The 16,441-nt window shown below is 36.8% G+C and overlaps 1 protein-coding gene across 1 annotated transcript in view; it reads right to left on the bottom strand.

The window, feature by feature from the left end:
* The window catches only part of DIAPH2 (diaphanous related formin 2), a 913,509-nt gene that overhangs the window by 383,048 nt on the left and 514,020 nt on the right, over positions 1-16,441 (bottom strand). The gene's annotated exons all lie outside the window — the stretch shown is intronic.

Genomic DNA, 16,441 nt, shown 5'->3' with positions numbered 1-16,441 from the left:
ACACAAACAAAGAATGGCCTACAGGAGTTTTCATTGTGGCTCCCTGGTAATGAACCTGACTAGTATCCATGAAGACATGGGTTCGATCCCTGGCCCTGCTCAGTGGGTTAAGTATCTGGCGCTGCTGTGAGCTGCAGTGTAGCCTGCAGACTCGACTCGGATCTTGCATTGCTGTGGCTATGGGTAGGCTGGTGGCTACAGCTCTGATTCCACCCCTAGCCTGGTAACTTCCTATATGCCACGAGTGTGGCCCCAAAAAGACCAAATATATATATGGTATATGTAGCATACACAAATGCTACAAATGCACATGAAATTTGGTTAAAAGACCACATCATTGGTAGCTAAGCAAGTGACTAGAAACTGAGATTAAACTCTAAATCTGTTTCTGCTACTTCTTTGTTAAGAAGGGTAAATCTGTTTTTATACTGTCTATATGAAACATGCGTTTTTCCACCAGCACTGGAGTTTTCCTCCTGAGCCAAACACCCATGCACAGAACATACAACTAAACAAGCCAAGAAAAAGTGCCCAGAGTTTGAGTAGGCAACCTTGACGGCCCACGTGGTGACAATCTCCACCTCTGCTCTCACCCTAAGAATGCTGAAATCATCACACCTGCCTAGTTAAGCACCTGTCAAGGGCCTTGCCCTACAGAGGCAGGTAACACATCCTGCCTACTAGCTTTAAAGGTTACATTTTCTAACAATAAATCCTACTCATTTTTTGTTTTCTTTTTGGCTAGGCAAAGGGCAGGATTTTTTTGAGTTGCTTTCTCCTATTTCTTTTTTCTTCTCTTAGTTTCGACATTAATTTGGTACTTCGGGCCATTCAGGGCCAGCAATTTTTTTTTTTTTTTTTTTTTTTTGGCCATGCCTAGGGCATGCAGAAGTTCCCAGACCAGGGATCACACACACGCCACAGCGGTGACCTGAGCCACTGCAGTGACAATGCTGAATCCTTAACTTGCTGAGTCACCAGAGGAACTCCCAAGGGTTGGCAAGTTTTAATGAATCAAATGATTTTCTTTGGTAATAGGGAGTTCTAAATATCATTTATAATTCACTATCCATATTCCTTAGATACATCTGGAGATATGCAGTTCTTCTGTAGTGTCTAGCCACTGCTTAGCATAGAAGGAAAGAAAGAAAAGAAAAAGAGAGGGAGAAAGGTATCCTGATGAAAGTAGAGCAAATTTTCAGAGGCCAATCTCTTGTGTTTTTTCTCAGAGTCTTTGGTTAACACAACCTGGGAGTTCTTTCTTTCTTCCATTCTTCCAAATACTATTGATGCTGGACCTCTAATCCACCGTAGTTATTGATTACTCTGGGTTCACATATGGCTTTTTGTTAGTCCACCTTTCTCCTGACTTCCTTCCCTCAAGAGTCAGAATAATGTTTTCATTCATCTCTTGGACTTGCTTATATACCTGAATTATTTCCCCAGCTTTTCTCTTTCTATCTACCTAATTTTAAATTACTGTCCACCCTTTCCCACTTATTTTTAGCTACAATAGCTGTCTTAGCACAGTGAAGAAAAGGTAATCTTGCCAACTCCTCTGCTGTTATTTACCTTTTTCATTTCTTAGCTTTCTACTGGCACCCTGTCCAGCACATGCTCATATATATCTATGGAATTCAAAACTGGATTACTAGGGAATGTAAATGCCGGTGGCAGTTTGAAAGCAAGAAACATGAAAATGCCAAAGTTACAATCATTTTGTACCCCTCTACACAGAATATTTTCCATGTTGCATGGTGTGGCATAAATGTGCTTCTATTACCATAACAAAATGTTTTTAAATTATTCTTTTAAATTATGCACATATGAATGTAATTAAAGCGCTCTGTAGCATTATAAATCCAAAGTAATTTGGAGAACTTTTGTTGCTTTTGCTGAAAAACTAACATCTGTCTGTTACTGCAGTTATGCAGAGCAAAGAACTCAATTAATTTCATTCCTGTGGTGGTTAAACTATGTACTCATTATTGAACAGTCTGAAGTGAAAATCAATTAAAACAGTAGAGCAAACTTCCAGTAATTTTTCAACAAGTAAGTTGAACTTCCTATTCCCTTTCTTCCCCAAAACTTTTGCTTAAACAGGAAGAAGCAAAAGTACAGCCATTTTCTTACCATCACAGCCATTTATATTGGCTAGAGCAGTCTTTTGCTTGTGCTTCCTCTATTCCTGGTCATATTACAAAAGGCCTTTTCAACCTGCCCTGGATATTTTCCTGAACCTATCCTATGGAATATCTCCAATAACTATGTCATCACCAAAAGTGAAGGCATGACACCAGTTTATACTTTTCAACTTCTGTGGGGAAGTTGATGATGTTGTTTTAGTAACCCTAATACTCTGGGGTTTTTTTTTTTTTTTTTTTTTTTAAGGCTTTCTCTCCTTGGCTCCTGAAATGTAGCACCAGTTTTTTTTTTTTTTTTATCCTCTTTCTTAATGCTCTCTTGGCAAATTCTTTCTAACCCTTATCCTAAATGCAGGCATTATTCTCCAAGATTTCATCTGTAAGTCCTTTCTCTTCTGCTCCAAAGACTATTCTGTACAATCTTTCTGGCACAAATCCCAAGCATATCTCTAGGTAGGAACTTCTAACTGTATGCTTAAAATAACCCAGAGTGTGCTAGTACCATTACCAACCCATCATGATTTTCATCATGCTCGCTTCCTCCAGTAGATATCATTCCTAACTTCCTTGTTCCCCCAAAGAGTATCCCTTTTATTCAACCATCTTGGCTCAAAGCCTTTACTTATTATGTGATTCTTTCTTTCACTTGTTTCATATTTTCTCAATTTCCCAATTCTACTGCTGGACCGTCTACCTCATTCACATTGCTACAAACTAGTTAAGGTACTCAACATGTCTCACTGGAAGACCATGTCTCACGTGGAAGACAATAACAGCTATCTAACTGATGTTCAATCCCTATTCCTTCCCCATTTTCCACTTTTCTGCCAGATTAAGTGGCAGTTTATGACCATACTCCTGGTATTGCCGAATGTCCAGGTCGTCATGTTATAAAAAGTTAGGATTGTACTGAATCTGTATGGGAAAAAGTCATAACAATGTAGGAAGAGTGGAATTTCACAGCGAGGATATGGTCATTCCTGGTAAAAATCATGTTGAGTTAAAGCATCTCTTTCACTTTAGAATAAGGGATTGAGAGAGTAGGACGTGGGTAGACAGGTGAGAGGACATAGCTTTTCTTGGTCTATATTCAAGGTTTATAAAATCCAGGATGGTTTTCCCAGATAAGTATCAAATTAACACTCAAAACATGGATGCAGACCAAAATAAGGGGTCAAAGTGAAGCCTCTCATTTTCTATAGGTATCCATGTGGAATGGGTCAGACCCTGTAGGCCACATTTTCTAGAGGGGGATTCGAAATCTATACTTTGCAAATCAGTTTATTTAGATATCATATACCTCCCTGTTCCTCCCTTAGCAAAAGACTTGATTAAAGTATCAATGTTTCTCAGTTGTGTTAAAGAAAAGAAAGCATCTCCAAACCTGTCACATGTGGGTTTGTCAAGCAATGGGTTTTCATGAGTTTATAAAACATTATGTGGAAAATCAAGAAGTAGCATGGATTGTGGAAAATAACTGACACCATACTACTGACAACTCTTTCTTAGGGAAAATTAATTGAAAGGTAAACACAGAAAATTTTTATTTCACAATGACCTTGGGGAAATTCTCTCCATACTCTTATGAGAAAGGAAAAGACACACAAGTGGGATAACAGTATAGTTGGGTGGATTTTAATTTGGTGCAAAAATTAATTCAAAGGCTATTAAGTATTATAATGATGTCAAGCCAGTAGGAGGTTTCTGATAGTTAGTTCCTGGCATTTCTTCTTCTTCCTGTATTTTCTAACATATCAATGACATAGAAGATGTTTGAAGATATGCTTGTTAAACCTGCAATTGACATAACACCTGAAGAAATTCTAATAAGACATATGACAGAATAAGGATTCAAAGTTTTTGTAATAGGTAGCAGTACTGAACTGAAACCAAACAAAATTAAACAGGGATAAACACGATCTTACAGGCAGTTGAAAAAAAATCAATGGTGTAAGTCCAGGATTTGGGATAATCTAACTTGACTGTGGTTTGTATTTTTTTAAAAATAAGATTCTACTTGACCAGATTCAACATGTGCCTGCTATAAGATGCAATTACTATAAAAACCAAAAGTCTTAGTCTGTTATTCATAATCTAAAATGGGAACCTGTGCTCTACAGATTTGATCTTTAAACATAACGTGTAAGATTTAAGTTGTATTCTGCAAAGATTGGACTCTATTTGGAGTGTTAGGTTAAATAATGTATGGTATTTTAGGAGGGACATTGATATAATAAATGAGAAGGTAACGAACCAACATTCTGTAGAGGTCAATGATCAAGGAACCATATAAAACTATGTATAAAGACCACAGCAAAGTACTTCGGAAAAGTGAACAAAATGGAAAGGACTTCAAATATTTGAATAGATATTATGAAGAAGAGATAAGTCTTGAATTCTGTATAGTCCTTCAGGGCAGAACTGAGTGAGAGCTTGTATGAAGACAGATCACAATTCACTCTGAAGAATATATTTTTAATGGAATGGGAGCCCACAGAAAGTAAGGAATTCCCTGTCATTGGACATTTATCTCTCAGGTGTGTTAACAGAAAGTACTGCTGTGTTGGAAAAAGAAAACAAATTAGATGATACTCTAAGGTATCTTCCAAAAAACAAGACTTCATTATTCTATGAAATAGATGTTACCCTAAATCACACTTCAAAGTTTTCTACCATTCTTCAATCTGCTACTCATTCAGAGTACTACAGTTTGAATGCTGTGCAAACAAAATCCCTGACTGCCTTAACATTACTAGGATAGTGTTTTGAGTTCCTTTGCCAATCATACTGAATGGTCTCACTGAGTCATATATGCTTTAAACCAATCTCCCGGGTTCCAGAGGCATATTTGTAAAAATAGCTAGCTGGATTTAGAACTTCAGTTTATGGTCATGGAGTTTACATGGAGACTCAACAACATGCTACTAAAAAACCAATGGGTCAATGAGGAAATCAAGAAGGACATTAAAAAATGGAGTAGACATTTCCTCATGTGAAGCTAAGGATCAAAACCTGCCTCATTAGACTATGTGCTAAACAGTTAACCTTTCTGCCTTTCTGCTTTACAGCCTTGGTCACACTCCTCTGTGATATGAGTTTATGCATGTATATATGTATGCATGGGGTTATGTATGTGTGTGCCTATACATATGCATGGGGGTATGTACATGTGCACGCCTATCTGTGTATGTACATGTATGTATAAATGACATGATGCAATAATAACAGAATAAAGGTGAAGGAAAAGAAAAGTGACAACAAAGCCATGTAAGATATAAAATGTTGTTTACAACTAAGACAAGTTACTAGCAGATTTCCAAATTGAAAACCAGAAGAAAGCCTTTGTTTGCCAATAGTGGGGAAAAAGGAAGAAGAGCAGAAGGGAAAAGAGAAAAACAAAAGCTCCTGGCCCTGGTGGCAGACAACTCAATTGAGAAATTTTAACTGGAGCTCCATGAAAGTATGATTTGCTCGAACATAATATTTTTTCATGGTAAGCATCTCATTATTTGGCCACAATTAGAAATATTGGTCAAATAAAAATCTCTCAAAATGGGAAGTTTCACCTGGTATGGGGTTATAGTGCTACAAATCAACGGAAGATAGTCACAAGTAAATTGTGCATTGGCAAATCATTTTGTTGCTCATTAGCGTTTGAAGATTAGCACATTCAGTTCCATATCAGGGAACCTACAAAATACAAATAATGTCCTTTTCTTTCCCATTTTTTTTTGTAGTTGTTCATGCAGCACATATTTATCTTAATGACTACACGGCTTTTTAAATGATAGCTGTAAAACAAAATAGCACTATTTGCGTTTCAGAGTAATCAGTAATATCCAGCTTGAATGTTGTCCAGAACTAAAATGGTGCTGAAAAGAATCAGTCTCATGCTGATCAGTTCAAAATCTGAAATTATAGCTTTAAAAATCTGCCACAAAATGATAAAAATGCTTCTTGCATGTAATATTAAAATTGATAGCAGACCTAGTTTAACACTGTGAAAGTAAAAAAAAAAAAAAGCAATGTTCACCTTTGGAATATGCCAATTTATAAATTTGACCTCACTTCTTTATCATCTAGGACCTGCGGTACCCCTGGCAGTCTCATCCCTATCCTTTTCACTCTCCTGAAACTGTCCTGGCAGCATCAGGAATCTGACCAAGGCCAACTTACTTTTTTTCATCCTCAACTCACCTATTTTCTCTTTATAATTTTCGATTGTTGATTAACCCTTCTTCCTGAAATTCTTTTCCACAGACGTTCTAAACACTGCTTTTGCATGATTCCCCCCACCCAGCGCCTCTTTTCTTTCTCTAGCTACTCTCATTTCTGTACTCAAATGAGGTCTTCATCAAAGTTCTTTCCTTGGCTGTCTGTCTTTCTTACACTCTCTTCTCTAGTGACCTCTTTCAATTTCTTGATTGTAATTTCGATTTTCTTTGTAGGGATACCTCCAAGAACAGGTAATTACTTATACCCGCACAGACAACGTATGTACAGCTCCCTCTTAGGCAACTCTAACTATATACTCAATCTATACTTCAAATCAGAGAAGTTCAAAAACCATACCTTCATCTCAATCCTAGTTTTCACCCTTCCTGAAGGACTAAACTTTATCCTTCCTATGAATTTATAACTCTCTCACTTAAAAAAAAAAAACCCACAACATCCCTATTCAGCAAGTTATTCAGGCTCAGAATTATCTTTGAATTTTTCCTATTCACTTTAAAAAAAAAGATCAAGTACTATGGAGTTATTCTTCCAAATGTCAGTTGCATCTATTCTGGTTTGGGTTCTTCTTTAGCAGACTATTGCAATAATCCAGTAAGCAGTTCCTCACTCTTCAGTTTTTCCTCCTCCATTTTATTCATATGTATCAGATCAATCTTTTCAAAACCACATCTGAAAATATTCCTCTTCTATTTAAAACTCTTCAATGGGGAGTTCCTGTTGTGGTGCAGCAGAAACAAATCTGACTAGTAACCATGGGTTTACGGGTTCAATCACCACCTCACTCAGGGAGGTTAAGGATCTGGTGTTGCCGTGACCTGTGGTGTAGGTTGCAGACATGGCTCAGTTCCCAAGTTGCTGTGGCTGTGGTGTAGGGTGGCAGCTGCAGCTCCAATTGGACCTCTAGCCTGGGACTTCCATATGCCTTTAGTGTGGCCCTAAAAATCAAATACAATACAATACAATACTTCAATGGTTCGCCTACTGACTTATAAATAAAATCTAAACTCCTTAAAATAGTGTTCAAGGCTATCTTGATCAGGAGCCAAGCTTCCTTTTCAGCAGAATTTCTCTCAATACCATAAATATATCCTGTTTCACAAAGACGGACTACTCACTGCTTCTCAAATTTACTCTGTACTTTCTTCATCTTTTATCTTAGTTCTTTCTACCTTAAGTTGCAGCCTCTTCTCTTGCCCCACAGCTTGCCTACCCACAAAGGCTATACCAAGATCTCAACCAATTGGAATCCCAACAAAGAATTCCACTATTTATGAAGTTTTCCCAGTCCCCTAGCCAGAAGTTGCCCCTACCATCTCTGAAATCCCAAAATATTTTCTGTATTCTGTTTTGGGTCCATTTGCATTGTTAAGGATACTGACAAATGACAGCAAACAATGAGAGGCAAAGCAAATGTTTAACAGATAATATATATCCTTAAAATAGTGTTAATAAAGTTTTTAACAACTATCCTACAGATTATTCATATTAATGTACATGATCTTTTTATAAAAACTAAATGTGCATGCAATTATTGGCAGCAATCTGTGTACTACATAAATGTTAAAAGAGTTACCTACTTACATACTTTTGTAATTTTATAAAATATCATTGCCACATTAATTAAAACTAGGATTGGGATGAGGGTATGGCACAGAAGGCCTTTGTTAAAAGCACAAATTCAGAGCTTAGGATCACTACAAAATTATAGCCTCCTGTTCAACCAACATATATTTAACATATACATATAAGTAACCCCACCTCTACCACTAACATCACTTTACTAGGTGTTTGGTAGAGGCTGGGTTAATTTAAAGCACAGGTACTACAGGTACTAAGATAAGTGCAAAGAGAAATACAATCTTGTCACAAGGTTGCTAAATCATGGTACTGAAAAGCTATGGATATATTAGTCTTTAAAAATTAATAATAATAACCACCAATACTAAAACAATCATCTTTCTTTCCATATCTTAAAACATAGTAATACCATCATATATTTTCTGTGCACCATTCTCTGAGAAAGCCCTAAACATATCGAGACCTTTAAATTACATTTGGTTGATAACTCTGCAGCACAGAGAAAAACCACTTTATGGGTAGAAAACTGGAGCAGAGAGAGTTTATGTCATTGGTCAAGGTAAGAAAAAAGCATCAAGCTTTTCTTATTCCCAATCTAGTGCTTTATTCAGTAGACCAGGAAGAAAAGCCAATTAGCAAGGTGATTATTATTATTTTTTCTTTTCTTTAAGTAGGCTTTTCAGACGTTTAACAAAAAAGTGATGCAGGATAAAGAAACAAACAGGAAATTCAAAAGGAAAATTATAGATACAGCTATGGTTTCTGAAAATGCAGTAATGAAGGAGAAAGGAAGATCTTATGGGTCAGCAAATGGAAGAAAGGGAGATAGGAAATGGAAATAGGGCATAAGTGAAGATTTTAATATCAGTGTTCTGTTCTAAATATGAATTTCAAATCAGGGATATCACTAAGTTTGGTGAGAAAACTAAAGCAGCAAAGTATAAAGACATTCAAATGTACAAAGTCATGCCAGTTGGGAGGAAAAATTACCATGTGAATAGAACACTGGAATGCCAAGAGACCTAAATTCTAATCCTATTCAAGCCACTTAATCACTAGGTGATGTTTGACAGGTTGTTGAAACCCTAAGGCCTCAGGTTTCTCATCTGTAAAATAAGGTTGGACAGAAAAGCGTCTCAAGCCCATTCCAGAACTAAAAGCATAAGATACATGATTCCAAAGGGCAGCATCATACCCAGCTTTGAGAAGGAGAACAGGAAATTGCTCAAAGTCTATAAAGGTAGCTGTTTTTGGCAGTGTTCTCAGATATCATGGAATAGATGGAATGGAGAATCTAAATTCACTTGTATTCAACTAATCAAATTTAACACATTAATCACTAAGAGAATTTCTAGAGTATAATGTATGCTGAGAAAAAGGAGGGTAGAAGAGGAAGATTGAAGATAAAGGAGGAGAAAGAATGAGAAAGGATTTTGAGAAAAGGAATAATTTTAAAAAAAAGGAAAATAAAGTATTTATCATGGATCCCTCTAAACTGGAGCTAAGGCACTTGACAGCAATTCTTAAAAACAACTTGTTCTGAGTAAGACCTTCTTTGTTGATGTTGGATGGTAGAAGTAGCTAGAGAAAGAACCTCTCATTTTTATGGTCACTTTCTTACCCAGATGTTCCCAGTTTTACCCCACAACTCCCTAAGTCTTGGGGCACAGGAAATTCATAGAGGATACATAACAACATACAGAAATTTCTAAGCACTCCATTTGGAAACACCTGTGAATGATAACTCCACCAATTGTTCTATAAAGTAGAAAAATGAGTCAGAAATAAACATCAAAGAAGACAGGCTGTCAGTTAATTTGCCTAGTCATCATATACTTGGAAAGTAACTCACTTTTGGAGTTCCCGTAATGGCACAGCGGAAACAAATCTGTCTAAGAACCATGAGGTTTCAGGTTTGATCCCTGGCCTCACTCAGTGGGTTAAGGATCTGGCATTGCTGTGAGCTGCGGTGTAGATTGCAGACATGGCTTGGATCCTGCATTGCTGTGGCTGTGGTGTAGGCTGGCAGCTAGAGCTCAGCTCTGATTCGACCCCTAGCCTAGGAACCTCCATAAGCCGTGGACGCGGCCCTAAAAAAAGCAAAAAAGAAAAAGAAAAAAAAGAAAGTAACTGACTTTTTATACATCTTTGTCTGTAAAAATATTTTTGTTAAGCTAGCACTAATCTCTGCACTCTTGTCTAATGCTTAAAATGAATTTACCAGAGCAAGTAGCATCTGGCTCAACTAATCATAGGTGGTCATCAGCTATTTTGCTGACAGTCATCAGTAGAAATGACCAAAGTTGGAGGTGGTGGGCAGAGTTTGAAAGGGCAGCAATTCCAACTCAACCAGTACATTAAAAAAAAAGTCATAATTAATCTCCATGGAGGCTGACGTCAGTGTTACAAATAATACCACCTGCCATTCCAGCCCTGGTATATTGCCACTCTGCCTGCCAGCAGATTCAAGAAGGCAGTCAAGCTATTTTATTAACAGAGAATGAAAGAATGCTATCTTTTGGACAATTTTTAGTTATTCATGAATTTCCTAAAAGCAGGACTCAGAAGACCTGTTTATATTCTCCCCTTTTGATATCACTGGTCAAGTAACATTTTATATTTTCCAACAATGTCCATCAGTATAGAGCTATGGCACCACCTATTGCGACATTACTTGAATGCTGATAACAAATGACAGCCTATTAAATACTGGAGGACTAGAACAAGACATTTAGTGTTCAAGGAAATGTAAATGATTATTTTCTCCAAGAGCTCCTTCAGAGGCCATAATGATACAAAAGGTGACTGCGAAATTGAAGCCTGAAACCTTCTATTATAACTTTTTTTTTTAATCTGATGGAAATAGGTTCATAATGCAGCATATGCACATGACCACCTTGAGTAGCAGTAGGACAGTGCATATTAACATTTTCATCCAAGTGGCCAAAAGCTGTGATAACGGTTACTATAATCTCCTGGCCAGATGCCTCTTTCAGGGTATTCAAACTAAATTCCTTTCCTCCCTCCCTCCCTCCCTTCCAGAAATTCCTGATACTATAACAGGTAGTGTATACTCACTGATAGAGCCCTCTCTAAGTCACTGTCCTCTAAGGAAAGGGAGGGTGGCAGTCCTAAGATGGTGTCTGTACATGTCAGGTCAAATTGGTTCAGGTACCTCTCCTTAATAAATGTTTTAAGAGGTTGTTCTAATTTGGAACTTAGAAGGTAGGATCAGTCAAAAATAATTAAGATGACACAAGAAAATCACGTATGTGGAGTTTTACTAATGGCTCTTTGAAACAGACACAGACTCTTAGAAACTGAACTCCAGGAATTACGGTTCTAAAGAATCCCACTCTGGGGTAATTCGCTATTGACAATTTTCATGTTTCACAGGAAAATAGCTTCACAGGCATAAAGGAATCAGAATTATTTTATGAAAACTTGGATTTTTTTTCCCATTCATATTTAAGGCCACTAGAGATATATTCATCTAAGCTCCTTCCATTGGTGAGGAGCTCTTTTCCATAACAAAGTCATAAAGTGTATGCATCATCATTTCTTACCTGAAGTAGTGACCTCCTTCCTTATACACATGGGAAGACCATCTTAAAACCGGATATAATTTCTCTTATTGCCCTTTCTGGGTCCTAAGACTTTATTTCAAAACTTTCTATTCTGTCTTGGCCTCTCTGTGGGGACAAGTCTCCCCAAGTTCCACTTTCTTCATTTGTAAAATAAAGTACCTTATGGAGTGTGTATGAAGTATAAAGGAGATAATGCATATGAACAACTTATAATGTGCCATGTAATAAAGGCTAATATCCTTCTATTCCTCAATATTGCAATTTTAGCTACTATTCTATTAAAATCCTTTCTCTCACTTTTCAAAAATACTCTTAAGAGGAATACTTATGACTTGAGAATACTCAATCTAAAAACTCTTAAAGTTGCCACAAAGCTATATAAATATAAATCTACAAATGCTAGAGATTTTCATAAGGAAAGCTGACACTTATGGATTGTCTATTACATACTTCATACATTATAATAGTGTAAACAACACATCAAGAGTCCGCACAGTCACAGCAATGTTCCAGCACAGGGGTGGTCTGTGGGGACACAGAAATAAAGTTTAATGGAAGAGACTGTACTTTTAGTTGTGGTATTCAGGGAGGCCTACTTGGAAGGGGTAGCAGCTTAACTGAATATTTAAAATGATAAATAAGATCGAGATTTTCAAAGTCTTAGATATAGGAAATCTAGGTGGAGAGAATAACATACACACAGGAGTAAAAATGTATAAATTGTGACTAGTGAACAGAAAGTAACTCAGTTTACCTGGAGTACATAGTTCTCAGTGGAAAGTTTTAGGAGACAATTTGAACTAGGGGATTTGATCTTCAAACCAGAGTGTTTGGATTCTGATGATTATTAAATACAGTATGATAACTTCTATGCATATGTAATAAAGAGTCCCCATGAGGTACATCTGTTAAACTCTTCGTTTGAACCCTCTTTTAATCCATCAAAAATAATAATTTTTAAAAGCTTTATTCCCCCCCCCCCAATTTTTCAAACAGTGCATACTTACTGGGAAATAGAGGTGATATAAAAAAGAAAGGAACTTTTTCTCTTATTTGCTACTGCTTTAGTAAATACAACATTTGAAAAGGAAAGTTAGAGATGCAGATTTTGCAGCAAGCAATAATAATATCCAAGCTATTTGGCCTTGGAAAATCTAAACTAAGAAATTACTCCTCATTGTCAATTGAGTTCCTAGGCAAATTCAACATCAGATAAAACACCATCTACAGTTGTTCTTTTTGCTGGAAATCACAACAGAAGCTTCAAGGAAAAAAAAATTCTTAATTGACCCATCATGTTCCTCAAGACAGTAAACAAACTGGAAGTAGTTCAAGGTCAGGAAAAAATACATAAGTTTTATTTGTTCTCAGAAAATTGAATCCTTTCCAAATTTATTTTAAAATGTTTTTAAATTCTAGAAATCAAAACTTGTGTTCTGTAAACTCTCAGAATAACACAGCAATGAAAGTTCCTCACTTAAAACACAGACATACGTATACATATCCCATAGGGCTGTATAACAAACATCATGGGACCTACAATTCAGTGAAACATTGGAAATTTCTGATTTAAAAATTGTTCCAAATACACATAACCACTGTGGATTCCATCCAGATCTTTTCTATGGATGGGACCACTTCCTGTTCTCCTCTCTACCACTCTCTGCTGCTAGACACATCTCTTCCCCAGGAACCCTTCCAATGGTTGCTATGGGAACAACTCTTCCTATGTCCTCTCTTTGTCTGACATGGTTGCCAGACCTATGATCATCAGAGTATTTCACTTTTGGACACGTTCCAGTGGATTTAATAGGCTAAACCATTAAGAATATGTTAGTGAAAGCCCATTTTTACATATTCATATGTTCATTGCAATGCTTTTCTAAAAAATAATGTTGAAAACTGAAAATAAGCTAAATGTCTAATCTGAGGTTATTGGCTGTAAACCATGCTACATAATAAAATGTTATACCACCATAAAAAATCATAAAAAATATTTAGTGAAAAGGAAAGATAAACATGTACACTGTTATACAAGAGAATCACAGTAAACATATGTACACTTTATTTTCATTTTGAGTCTAGAAAACCAACTTACAAAAATGCACACACAAAAATAAACCTAAAGCTATAAATCAAAATATTAACAGTGGTTATGGATGGATCATAGAAAAGATTCATTTTCTTCCTTTTAAGCCTTTTCTAAATTCTCTACAATGAACATTAATTGTGTAATAAGTAAAAAGCAATGTATTTAAAGAATATGATACAAATGTAAATGCTTTAGAAGAAAATACTTATTATTACCAATTCCTTCCTTCTCCTCTCTTCAATTTACTACAATCAGGCTCTTCCCCTCCCCACCCACCCAATTTACCCTCCACAACCTACCTGAATAGCAGTTGTCAAAGGCACGTTTTTCAGATCCCATGTCTAATTCTCAGTCTTCATTTTACTTGACCTCATTTTATTCACAAATTAGATCAGTCCCTCCACAAAAGACTACTTCCAGGTAGCTTCCTGGACATGATTTAAATATCACCTTATTATTTTTTTTTATTTCCTTGCATGCTGATTTCTAAATTTTTTAAGATAATTATGGATTCATATGCAGTAGTAAGAAAAAATGCTGAGAGATCTCATGTAACCATTCCCCAGTTTCCCCAATGGTATCATCTTGCAAAACTGTAGTGCAACCTCAGCACCAAGATATTGGCACTGATACAGTCAAGAAACAGAACAGTTTCATGACTGCAAAAACCCCTCATGGTGCTCATTTATAGCCTCATCCAATTCTTTCATATATTCATCCACTCAGCCACTGGTAATCATTAATCTATTCTCTATTTCTATAATTTTGTTTAAATGTCATTTCAATGTCATTGGTCATGCCTCAGCCCCTTTTGTTGGTTCTTTTTCATCTTCCAAAACTCTAAACATTGCAGTGTCACCTGGATCAGAATCCGGGCCTCTTCCTTTTTCTATCTTTAATTACTCCCTCGATAATCTCACCTGGTCTCATGACTTCAAACACTATTTATATGCATCAATCAATGCCTCCCAGAATGGACCTCTCTAAATAAGTCCAGACTCATATATCTTACTATGTTGTCTTTTATTTCTTTTTTTCTTTTTAGGGCCACACTTACAGCATATGGAAGTTCCCAGGCTAGGGGTCAAATTGGAGCTACAGCTGCTGGCCTACACTACAGCCACAACAGCAGGATCCCAGCTTTGTCTGTGACCTGCACCATAGCTCATGGCAATGCCAGATCCTTAACCCACTGAGCGAGGCCAGGGCTCGAACCTCCATTCTCACGGATACTAGTCAGATTCATTTCTGCTGAGCCAGGACAGGAACCCCTTACTATGTTGTCTTGACACTGCTATCCAGAAAACTCATGGGCGGGGGAACATTAACACATCTAAAAGGAAGTCCTTGCACCTGAAACTAAATTTGTTCTACCTACAGCCTTCCTTTCTCTCTCCATTTTGCTTATGTAAAAACCTCCCACCCCAAATGAGGACTTGCTCATTTTTGACTCCCCAATTATTACTATTACTTTTTTGGTTGCATTCACATCATGGAGCCACAGTAGCGACATGAGCCATAGCAGCGACAACACCAGATCCTTAACGTGTTGTGCCACCAGGGAACTCCTGACTCCTCTATTCTTACAAACCATGCCTAACCAATTTCCAAACATTTACCTTCAAAATAAATCAAGAATCTGATCATTTTTTTCAACACTGCTACCACCTGGTGCCAGTGGCCACCAATTCTAACTGGATTATGAAAAGACTCCTAACTGTTCACCTGGTTCCCTCCCTTGCTCGCTAGAGTGATCTTTTAAAAACCTAAGTTATCAAAACATGTTATTTATGTGCTCTAAACTTAACAGGGACTTCCATCTCAAAATCAAAGCTCAAGTCTTTACAATGGCTCGGGAGGCCCTGCCTGCTTTGGGCTTCTCTTATTAACCTGACCTCATCTCTGAACGTTACTCTTCCTCTCGTTCATGCAATTCTAACTACCCAGTCTTCTTACTTTTCCTCCAACCTTTCAAGGAAACAACTGCCCTGGGAACTTTGCATTTGCTGTTGTGTGCAAGAACCTCACCTCTGACCACTTTTACTGTCACCATATTTATGATTCTCTATAATGTTTATCACCATCACATGAAATAATTACATTCTCATTTGTTTATTGTTTTCTTATCTGTCTCCAAAACGTAAACTCCAGGAGTCAAGGGTTTTATATACATACATATTTTTCACAGTTATACCCACAGTACCTGAAACACTGTCTGACAGTAGTAGATGACCAAAATATGTTTGAATGAATGAAAGAAAATAATAGATGAGTATCTTTATGACCTCAGAATACAGTTTCTTAAACAAAACACAAAAAGTTTAAGTCATAAAGGAAAAAAATGATAAGAATGACTATATTAAATTTTTAAAATACAGGTACCTCATAAAACTAAATATAGAATGACCATATGATTCAGCAATCCCATTCCTGGGCATATATCCAGACAAAACGTTCATTTAAGAAGATACATGCACCCTTATGTTCTTTGTAGCACTGTTCACAATAGCCAAGACATGGAAACAACCAAAATGTCCATCAACAGATGACTGGATTAAGAAGACATGATATATATATACAACGGAATACTACTCAGCCATTAAAAGAACAAAATAACGCCATTTGCAGCAACATGGATGGAACTAGAGATTCTCTTTCGAATTGAGGTAAGTCAGAAAGAGAAAGACAAATACAATGTGATATCACTTCAATATGGAATCTACTATATGGCACAAATGAACACAAAAGAAACAAACTCATGGATATGGAGAATAGATTGATGGTTGCCAAGAGGAAGGGGGAGG

The sequence above is a fragment of the Phacochoerus africanus genome, chromosome X, assembly GCF_016906955.1.
Source record: "Phacochoerus africanus isolate WHEZ1 chromosome X, ROS_Pafr_v1, whole genome shotgun sequence".
NCBI classification, from domain to species: Eukaryota; Metazoa; Chordata; class Mammalia; order Artiodactyla; family Suidae; genus Phacochoerus; species Phacochoerus africanus.
This window is presented reverse-complemented; position numbering and strand designations above follow the sequence as displayed.